This window comes from Papio anubis, chromosome 14, assembly GCF_008728515.1.
Source record: "Papio anubis isolate 15944 chromosome 14, Panubis1.0, whole genome shotgun sequence".
In the NCBI taxonomy this organism is placed as follows: Eukaryota; Metazoa; Chordata; class Mammalia; order Primates; family Cercopithecidae; genus Papio; species Papio anubis.
The window spans coordinates 84,591,911-84,602,233 of NC_044989.1; positions in this window are offsets into that span (position 1 = coordinate 84,591,911).

Sequence of the window (10,323 nt, forward strand, 5' to 3'; positions counted from 1 at the left end):
AAAATATGGTAATGCAAATGATTCTTATCAGTACACAATGAGGTTGTATCCAGTAGAATACAATTGAATATTTTTCTATAGGTATTCACCAGTTCTGCCAGTTTTGCATCTATTTGTAAATTCATTTCATGGCATCTGTGTGCTGTGATTTGTATCTGGCATCTCTGTGCAGTAGTTTGAACTCTCCGTTGACTAGAGTTGACATATTTAGCAAACAAAAATATGAGATGTCCAGTTATATTTGAACTTTAAGTAAACATTTTTTAGCATAAGTATGGTCTGATGCAGTACTTGGGATGTATCATACTAAAAAATTTTAAGTTGTTTATCTGTATCTGGCAGTTCTATCTTTGATTCAATTGTGACATCAGACAAGTTCCCTTATTAATAAGCAAAATAAAATCTTTATATTCATTTGACATGAGTCTTGATTTTACTGTTTAAAAATGTCCATTTAACAACATGCAAATAGTTTCTTTGGAAAGCAGGGGAATAAGAAAATGAATCAGAGAAGAAAATGAATCAGAGTAACACCAGTTACTGCTGTGAGTGATGGAGGCTTGCTGTCCATGGAGAATTCCCAAGCACACCTCGGAGTTATTTCATCCATGGGTCAAGGAGGTGTGATATTTATTCACCAACTCCCATTCCAAACACTCCAGTCTAGACTTTTCTCCTGATCATAGACCATCTATCTATTGAAGGCTGCTTGGGAGAGAGAAACTTCCAGCATGCCCAGCCTGTTGTGACAATGACCAAAGAACCAGCTCCAATGACATTTGAGCCAATTTGCACAGATTTTATCAGGAAAAAAAATCTAGGCAGGCCATCAATAGCTTCAGCTGTATTAGGCAAATACACACATTCTTCAGGATAACCAAAAATACTACCATAATGAATACTTGTAATTTTGTGTTGTCTCAGCATTCATTTTGAGTATAGGGTTAACTGTGTCCTACCAAAAGCAGGGCTTAGTCATCCTTAATACAGCTTCTGGCTCTCTGCCTCCTCCCAGGATCCCAGTGTGGTCCAAATCATCTTCTCTATACAACTGCTTCCTGGTAACTACTTCTCTATGGGACATATAGATACAACATATCAGACTCACCCCACTGGCCCCTACACCCAGCATAGACTGGGTGGATATGCTACAGTGACCACTAATAAGTTATACTGTGGCCCCACAGGACTCATGTCTGTCTGTTCTAAACTTCCCAATTAGAACTACCCATGGGAAACCACCTTGGGTAACAGCCTGAACCCTAATATAGACCTTGGCCAACAAGTCTGTCTCTTTCTGGCTCCCAGCTGCTGGTTTAGCATGATGCTCCCGCAGTCTGTTCATCAGCCCTCACCAGTACTCCTCTTCTCTTATTGACCTGTAAGTAATAAACTACTTCTGCTATTTCATGTATTTTGTTGTGCTGCCTCCTCTGTGCCTCACCTGAGCAACACACCTGAATCTAACTTCTTTCTTGTTCAGGGTTCTCCTAGACAGTGGCTATCTTGGTGGAAATAAACTGGACACAGTCAGATAAGAGCCACAAGGAGCCAGGCACGGAGACTCACACCTGTAATCCCAGCACTTTGGAAGGCTGAGGTGGGTGGATCACCTAAGGTCAGGAGTTCAAGATCACTCTGGCTAACATGGTGAAACCCCATCCCTACTAAAAATACAAAAAAAAAAAAAAAAAAAAAAAAGTTGCTGGGTGTGGTGGTGCATGCCTGTAATACCAGCTTCTGGGGAGGCTGAGGCAGGGGAATTGCTTGAACCCAGGAGGCAGAGGTTGCAGTGAGCCGAGATCGTGTCATTGCACTCCAGCCTGGGCAACAAGAGTGAAACCCCATCTCAATAATATTATAACAAAAAGAGCTGCAAGGGTGTCTGCCAGTATAAATACATTTCCTACAAGAGGGACACTTCCCTGGTCATGGGTCACACACTTGGGCATTAGGTCATCTGCCAGGATAAAAGAGCATCCTGAGAAAGTCACAGAGTAAACATCCACAGCGATATTCCCTGGAGCCTCGTCAGGGCAGGGGTAGAGTTTACAGCCACTCTCCATAGAGAGACCTGAAGCCCAAAATTTAAAAAAATATATAATAGCCACCTTCTCTATGACACCTTTGTTAATTCCCAAAAGTGATGAACAGATCTTGCCTTTATGAGCTCATTGTCCTTCATAAAGACTACTCTAATATAATCTTTGACAGATATTACACTTATTTTTCTCAAAATGTGTATCTCCTCAAAATAGATTAAACTTCTGGAGAATAGAGATTTTCTTACTACATATAGCCCCAGTTCCTGGTAGGTAATCTAGAAAGCATTATTGAATAAATGAGTGAATTAATTTGCACCGATTTAAGAGAAGAGGAAAATTGAAGAAGACTTCAACAAAAAATAATATCTAAGCACGTCTTGAAGGATAATAAAGCGTCTACCAAGATACGGTAGTCACTTCAGGCACAGAAATCATTATAAGCAAATAAATGAAGAGAGTGGATTTATATTTAAGAAAATGTTTGTTCTTTTCATAGGAAACATTTCTCATATCCTCTATATGTTGGATGCTTTTCCTCTCTTGTGCCTGAAGCATTTTAGAAGTCTAAGTTCTAAGAAAGAATGACAGAGTTTTACTGTGATAGACTTTACCACAGCTTCTCCCAGAGTAAATGTAATCCAAAAGCAGCAGTAAATGTCTCATCTGAAGCAATTCAGCATTGAGAGTTACTAACACTGCTGTCATCCCCCTCCAAAAAGGCCATAATTACATTGTACCTCCCATGCCATTAAAATTTTCACACCACTTTTGAGGGTGCTATATATACAAGCTAAATAATTAAAGCCATTCTCTTTTGAGTCCCTTCAGGAAAGACACAAACACACACACACAAATATTCTTCCCTTCGATACTGGTATAATATCAGCATTTTCAACAAATAAAATGACTTGTTTTGTCAACCTAATAATAAAAGCCTGAATACTTCTGTCACTCATTCCTGGGGTTTACGTTTTTCTTATTTAAAAGCTGAGAGATGAAAAATAAAAAGAGCTGTGTGGATTGGCCAATTAAGAAACGCAAAAATCTATGAGTAATTGAATAATTATGATGACTAAGATTACTAAGTCTTGTTTTTTTTACTGAAAACAATTTTGCTAAGAATAAAGAAATGTTAATTGGGGAATTTCTTAAATTAGGGAATTTAAGATTTATAAAATATCTGAATTACACAGAGTAAAGGAAAGCCAATATATTTCTACCCTGTGATAGAGGCAATGGTGAAATTGGAGGACATTCTAGGCTTGACCAGTGAGCACACTAGGTCCTTTGATAGTCAGATTTGACCAGAGGAATAAGATAGGAAGACAAGATTTTGTGGGGTTGAAGCTCAGGAACAAAATCACAAATTAGCAAATGGTCTTTAAGGGGTTAATCACTGATCTGATGAACTTGATATCGAACCGTGACAAATCCAGTCCTGATTGAGGGAAGCATTCAAGTCCAGTGGAAAGAAATAGTGTGTTTGTGTATGAACATAAGTGTGTTTGCTGGTTGTAGTTAAGTTCTGATGAGGAACCACATTATGGATCCAGTAGATTCATTCATTTTAGAGCTGATCTCCAGTCAGTAGACAGTGTCCAGTCTGCAAGTCCAAGGGATGGGAATTACAAGTGGCTGTGTGTGGTAGGGTTCATTTGGGGCTTTGGAAAGATCTCGGTTATTGGAGTCAAAATGTGCTGGAATATAGATCCCACTTTTCTCTCCCTATTTTTGTATGACTTTAGATGACCTTCTTATTCTCTCTCAACTTTGATTTGCTTATCTCTAAAATGGAGATTCTAATAGATTATTGTATCTTATGAGATTGAGTATTAAATCACTGTGTTTGAGTATTACAGCACAGTATTTGGAAAATTATAAGTGTGCAATTATTTTTTTTTTCTTTCTCTTTCTCTAAATCCTAGAAAATTGAGGCAGATGATAAATAATATTGATGTGGTCATTAAAAAAACGGTAATTTTGGAAGCTATGGCTATCTGAAGTTCTCTGTAAGTATGAACTATAATAGGCCTTTAACCATTATAATAGGCCTTTAACCATTAACAGCAGGACTAATTTTATACTTGATCTACATATAAAGGTTGGAAATGAGAAAAACGTTGCCTTCCCAGGCCAGAATTACATTAGAAGCTGGGGCTGAGACTGCTGGAAAAAGGGGGATGTCTTAGAAAGTAAAAAATGCTTGGATTACTAGTCTCTTCATATACAATATGGAACTCATAAGTAAAATCGCATTTAAAGGGTAACCAAATGAGAAAAAAAATATTTCCTTGTTTTATTCTTATTATTTGGGGAAAACAGTTGGACTTAAATGGAAGTAAATTATAAATTTTTTTACTTACTTTTTTGACAAACTGAATCAAAAGAAGACACTCTCAAATGATTTCAAGCAAACATATACAGAGGTCCTCTTTAAAACAGCATTGTGGGCCAGGCACGGTGGCTCATGCCTGTAATCCCAGCACTTTGGGAGGCCGAGGCGGGCAGATCACTTGAGGTCAGGAGTTCAAGACCAGCCTGGCCATCATGGTGAAACCCCATCTCCACTAAAAATACAAAAATTAGCTGGGCGTGGTGGCTCATGCCTGTAATCCCAGCTACACAGGAGGCTGAGGCAGGAGAATCACTTGAATCCAGGAGGCAGAGGTTGCAGTGAGCCTAGATGGTACCACTGCACTCTAGCCTGGGCAACAGAGACTCCGTCTCAATAAAAACAAACAAATAAACAAACAAAACAGCATCAAAGACAGTGCTTAGTTCAGATTCTCTTTCTGGATTTATTCTTTCCACAGAAGTTCCACTGAAACAAGCCTGTTTTATTTCCATTCATCCACTGACTAAACAAATGCAGTTTCCTGGATGAGAGATGTTGCGCTGCACAAATACTTCTGCTGTTCTGGGAAAGCTGAGGTGTCTCTCAGAATCGTAAAAGTGGAAGACACCACCAAAGATGCCTAAATCTTATTTCAGCACTCAATCTTTCCCTCCCTTCTGTAGTCAAAATCATTAATTTGTGTTAGTTTTATCTAATGTTAAGGAGTACAAGCAATGAAAAAGAGTGAATGGGAGAAGAAACACAGGAGCCATTTTACAATTCATCAAGGTAACAGTAACATTACTATGTATTAAAAACACTATGTATAGCTTAAATCGCTCTATATTCATAAATATAATGCATGAATTATATAGCTGGAAAAACAAATAGATGATGGATACCTAGAAATACTGAGAGAATCAAGAGTCTCAAAATAGTAGATATACTTTATGTACAGTAGAGTAAAGCAATTTTAATAATAAAAAAATTTCATGTATATGTGGCAATGTTAGTTTATATAAAACCCACATGAAAATTTGGTTTATTCACTACTCTTATTAAAAGTGAAATGTATACATATGCCATGTTGGTGTGCTGCACCCGTTAACTCGTCATTTACATTAGGTATATCTCCTAATGCTATCCCTCCCCCCTCTCCCCACCCCACGACAGGCCCTGGTGTATACATATGTAACAAACCTGCACGTTGTCCATATGTACCCTAGAACATAAAGTATAATTAAAAAATAAATAAAATAAAATAAAATAAAATTAAAATTAAAAAGTGAAATGTTTCTGTGATTCAGTATGAACAATTGACAAATGCTTTATCATAGCTGAAGGGATAACGACAAGCATAACCTCATTTTATTATGCTTTGCTTTATTGTGCTTTACAGTTATTGCACTTTTTACAGATTGAAGGTTTATGTCAACTCTGTCTCAAACAAGTCTATTGGTGGCGTTTTCCCAATGGCATGTGCTCATTTTGTGCCTCTGTGCACCATGCTGGTAATTCTCACAATATTTCAAACTTTATTATTATTATTATTACATATGTTATGGTGACCTATGAGTGATCTTGGATGTTACTATTGTAATTGTGTTGGGGTGCCATGAGCAATGCCCCTATAAGATGGCAAACTTAATCAATAAACGTTGTGTGTGCTCTCATTGCTCCACTGACCAGCCATTCTGCCACCTCTCTCTCCCCTCAGGCCTCCCTATTTCCTGAGACACAACAATGTTGAACTTTGGCCAATTGATAACCATAAAATGGCTTCAAAATGTTCATGTGAAAGGAAGGGTCACAGGTGTCTCACTGAAATCAGAAGCTGCAAATGATTGGAGTCAGTGAGAAAGGCATGTCAAAACTGAGATCACCAAAAACTACACCTCTTATACCAAATAGTTAGCCAAGTTGTGCATGCAAAGAAAAATCTCTTGAATGAAATAAAGTGCTGCTCCAGTGAACACACAAATGCTAACAAAGGAAAACAGCCTTACTGGTGATATGGAGACAGTTTTAGGAGTCTGGTAGAAGATTACACCAGCCGCAACATTCCCTTAAGCCAAAGCCTAACCCAGATCAAGGATCTAACTCTCTTCGAGTAGATGAAGGCTAAGAGAGATGAGTAAGCTGCAGAAGAAAAGTTTGGAGGTATCAGAGGCTGGTTCATGAGGTTTAAGGAAAGAAGCCGTCACCATTACATGAAGGTGCAAAGTGAAGCAGCAAGTGCTAATGTAGTAGCTCAGCAAGTTATCAAGAAGATCTCGCTAAGATAATTGATGAAGCTGGTTACATTAAACAACAGAATTTCAATGTAGACAAAACAGTTTTCTATTGGAAGAAGATGCCACCTAGGACTTTTACAACTAGAGAGAAGAAGTCAATGCCTGGTTTCAAAGCCTCAAAAGATGAGCAGGCTGACTCTCTTTCCTGGGGTAATACAGCTGGTGACTTTAAGTTGAAGCTAATGCTCAACGCTCACAAGCCAATGCTGATGGCGATGTACAGAGAATAATGTTTTCATCCATGCTGACACAACATCCATTCTGCAGCCCATGGATCAGGAGTAATTCTGAGTTTCAAGTCTTATTTAAGAAATACATTTGCTAAAGCTATAGTTGCCGTGGATACTGATTCCTCTAATGGATTGAAGCAAAGTAAATTGAAAATCTGAAAAGAATTCACTATTTTAGATGTCATTAAAAACATTTAGGATTCATGGGAGGAGGTCAAAAGAGCAATACTAACAGGAGTTTGGAAGTTCATCTCAACCCTCTTGGCTGACTTTAAGGTGTTCAAGACTTCAGTGTAGGAAGTAACTACACGTGTCATGGAAATAGCAAGAGAAATAGAATTAGAGGTGAAGCCTGAAGATGTGACTGAATTGCTGTAATCTCATGATAAAACTTGAACACAGGAGTTTTTCCTTTGGGATGAGCAAAGAAAGTGGGTTATTGAAATGGAATCCACTCCTGGTGTAGTTGTCGTGAACATTGTTGAAATAACATGAAAGGATTTAGAATATCACATAAACTTAGTTGATAAAGCAGTGGTGGGGTTTGAGAGGATTGACTCCAATTTTGAAAGTTCTACTGTGCACGCATTATAGAGAAATCTTTCCCGGAAGAGTCACTTAATACAGCAAATTTTATTGTTGTCTTATTTTAAGAAATTGGCACAGACATCTCAAATTTCAGCAACCACCACCTTGCTCAGTCAGCAGCCATCATCAATGAGGCAACACCCTCTACCACAAAAAGATTACAATTCAACTGCAGGTTTAGATGATTATTAGCATTTTTAGCAATAATGTGTTTTTAAATTAAGGTTTGTGTGTTGCTTTATAGACATAATGCTACTGCACACTTAATAGCCTTTCTCACTGACTTCAATCATTTCTAGCTTTTAATTTAAAGTGACAGACCTATAACTGTTCGTTTCATGTGAATAGTTTGAGGCCACTGTAGGGTTATCAATTGGCCTAATTTCAATATTGTGTGCAACATTGTGGTTAATAAGTGTACAACAGCATTATGTCTAAACAGAACCTGTTTAACACTGGGAAAATGAAACGTTTGTGTGACTCACTTTATTGCAATATTTGTTTTATTAGGGTGATCTGGAACGGAAACTGCAATATTTTCAAAATTTGCCTGTAGTTGTCTATGTATCTTTCATCCCACTTCATTGTATAAAACTGTATACTGTCAGGTTGTAAGCATAACAGGCAGTTTTAACAACCCATATGGATTTTAATGAGATCTGTTATTAAATGACAGCTACAGAGAACTTAATTTATAGAAATGTTAGTATCTTAAGATTAGAAAGAATTGATTTAATCAGAAAATAATTGAATTTCGGGAAAATGGTTATATTAATCATTGAGATTAGAAAATATTTTAAATTATGTCCCAGATATGTGGAAGAGGGGAGTCTTTAGAAAATCAAAATTAATGATTTAAATTAAACCAAACAAGACATTAGAATTTGCTGGTGCTCAAGTCTATGTTTAAAAGACAAAATAAGGCAAATGAGAAGATATTGGCTACTCTGTCTCATTGGCTATCTATAGTTCATTAAAAATTAAACCCAATTATTCTAAGCCATGTGAAAGGCATACATAAATGTGACACGGGATGTATAGAAACTTTGTTATCACTACAAAAGTGACTAGGATTAATTAAAATATGATTAATCTGTCAAAGTTTGCCCTATAATATTTTTCAATTATCACTAGCTTTCATATCCTGGAATAGATACAACCCACCAAAATTGACTCTCAAATGAATTCTACTGCCCCACTTTCTTCCAGATTAGAGGTGTATTCTTATAAGGTAAGGAGGAGGAGAAAAAGAGAAGGAGAAATTGGAAAGATGAGAAGCAAGAAGGAGGACTAAAAGGAGGAAGAGGAGAAGACCAGGGAGAAAGAGAAAGTGAGGGGAAATGGAGAAAGGGGTTTTAATCATAATCCTGAAAGACACAAGCTGAAATACCATAATCCTGAATATTTAAATCACAAAAGATCAAAATCTCTAAAGATTTAAATCTCTGAAGTCTTAAATCTCTAACATCTAAAGTCTGTAAAGTCACAATCACAGGAGAGTTGCATCACGTTAGGCAGAACTGTTACCTTGTGATTGTCTTTATTTGGAATTAAGTATGGCGTAGGAACATGTGATGTTCTCACAAGTGGGAGCTAAACATTGAGTACACATGAACATAAAGGTGGGGCAATAGACACCACAGACTACTAGAGTGGGAGGGAGGAAAGGGGGCGTGGGATGAAAACTACCAACTGGGTACTATCCTCACTACCTGGGTGACAGGATTTGTATCCCAAACCTCAGCAACAGGCAATATACCCATGTAACAAGCCTGCACATGTACCCTGGTATCTAAAATAAAAGTTGAAATTATATTTTAAAAAAGATGCATATGGGTGCCAAGTTGACAAGGAGTGAACTTGTGGACTTCATTTAGGTGTCAATTTGACTTGATTAAGGAATGCCTAGAAACCTGCCAAAGCATTATTTTGGGTGTGCCTATGAGGGTGTTTCCAGAGGAGATTACTGTGTGAGTCAGAGTGGACTAGGTAGGGAAGGGCTGCGCTCAATACTGGTGAGCACTATCCAATCTATTGGTGGCCCGGAAAGAACAAATACAGAAGGCAAATTGGCCTCTCTCTCAGAGCTGAGACAGACTTTTCTTCTGCTGCCTTGGACATCAGAATTCCAGGCTTACTTGGTCTTTGGATTGCAGGGCTTTCACCAGCAGCCTCCTGGGGTCCTGAGGCTTTCAGGCTTGCACTGTGAGTTACACCATCAGGTTCCCTGGTTTTCAATGTAAAAACATTGAAAATTCCTCAATAAATACAGATATCCTTTTTGCACATCTTCATTTATGAAAGATACAATTTCTCAAGATCTCAGCTCTTTGTGCAACTGCATATGTGGTGTTGACTGGCCTCAAAAAACTTGGATTGTTTGTCACAGTATTTCAAATGACCACAGTTATAAGGCTGAGTGCACACAGTTACCAACTGTAGTGATATCCATTTATGTATTTCCCTTTTTGACCTATTTACGAATATCATTTGCTCATAATTGTCATACCCATCCTACTGTCATTAGTGTACCTGTTCATGTTTGCAAAAATATGTATGCCATCATTGCTTATTTTATTATGTAAGTGGCCTATGAGGTGTTTTGTCATGTTTTTATATGTTTCTCAATCAAGTCCCCTTTTAAAAATACAAACAAATATCTTTTAAAGATTGCTTAAAGTATTTTTCCAGAATTATATTTTTAAGATTTTGATCTTTTGGAATTTTAATGTCTGGGATTATTAGATTTGAGATTGTATTTTTGGAGATTATAATCAACTGTTAGAGAAAAAATAAGGAAAAGGAGGAGAAAGGCGAGAAAATGGAAAAGA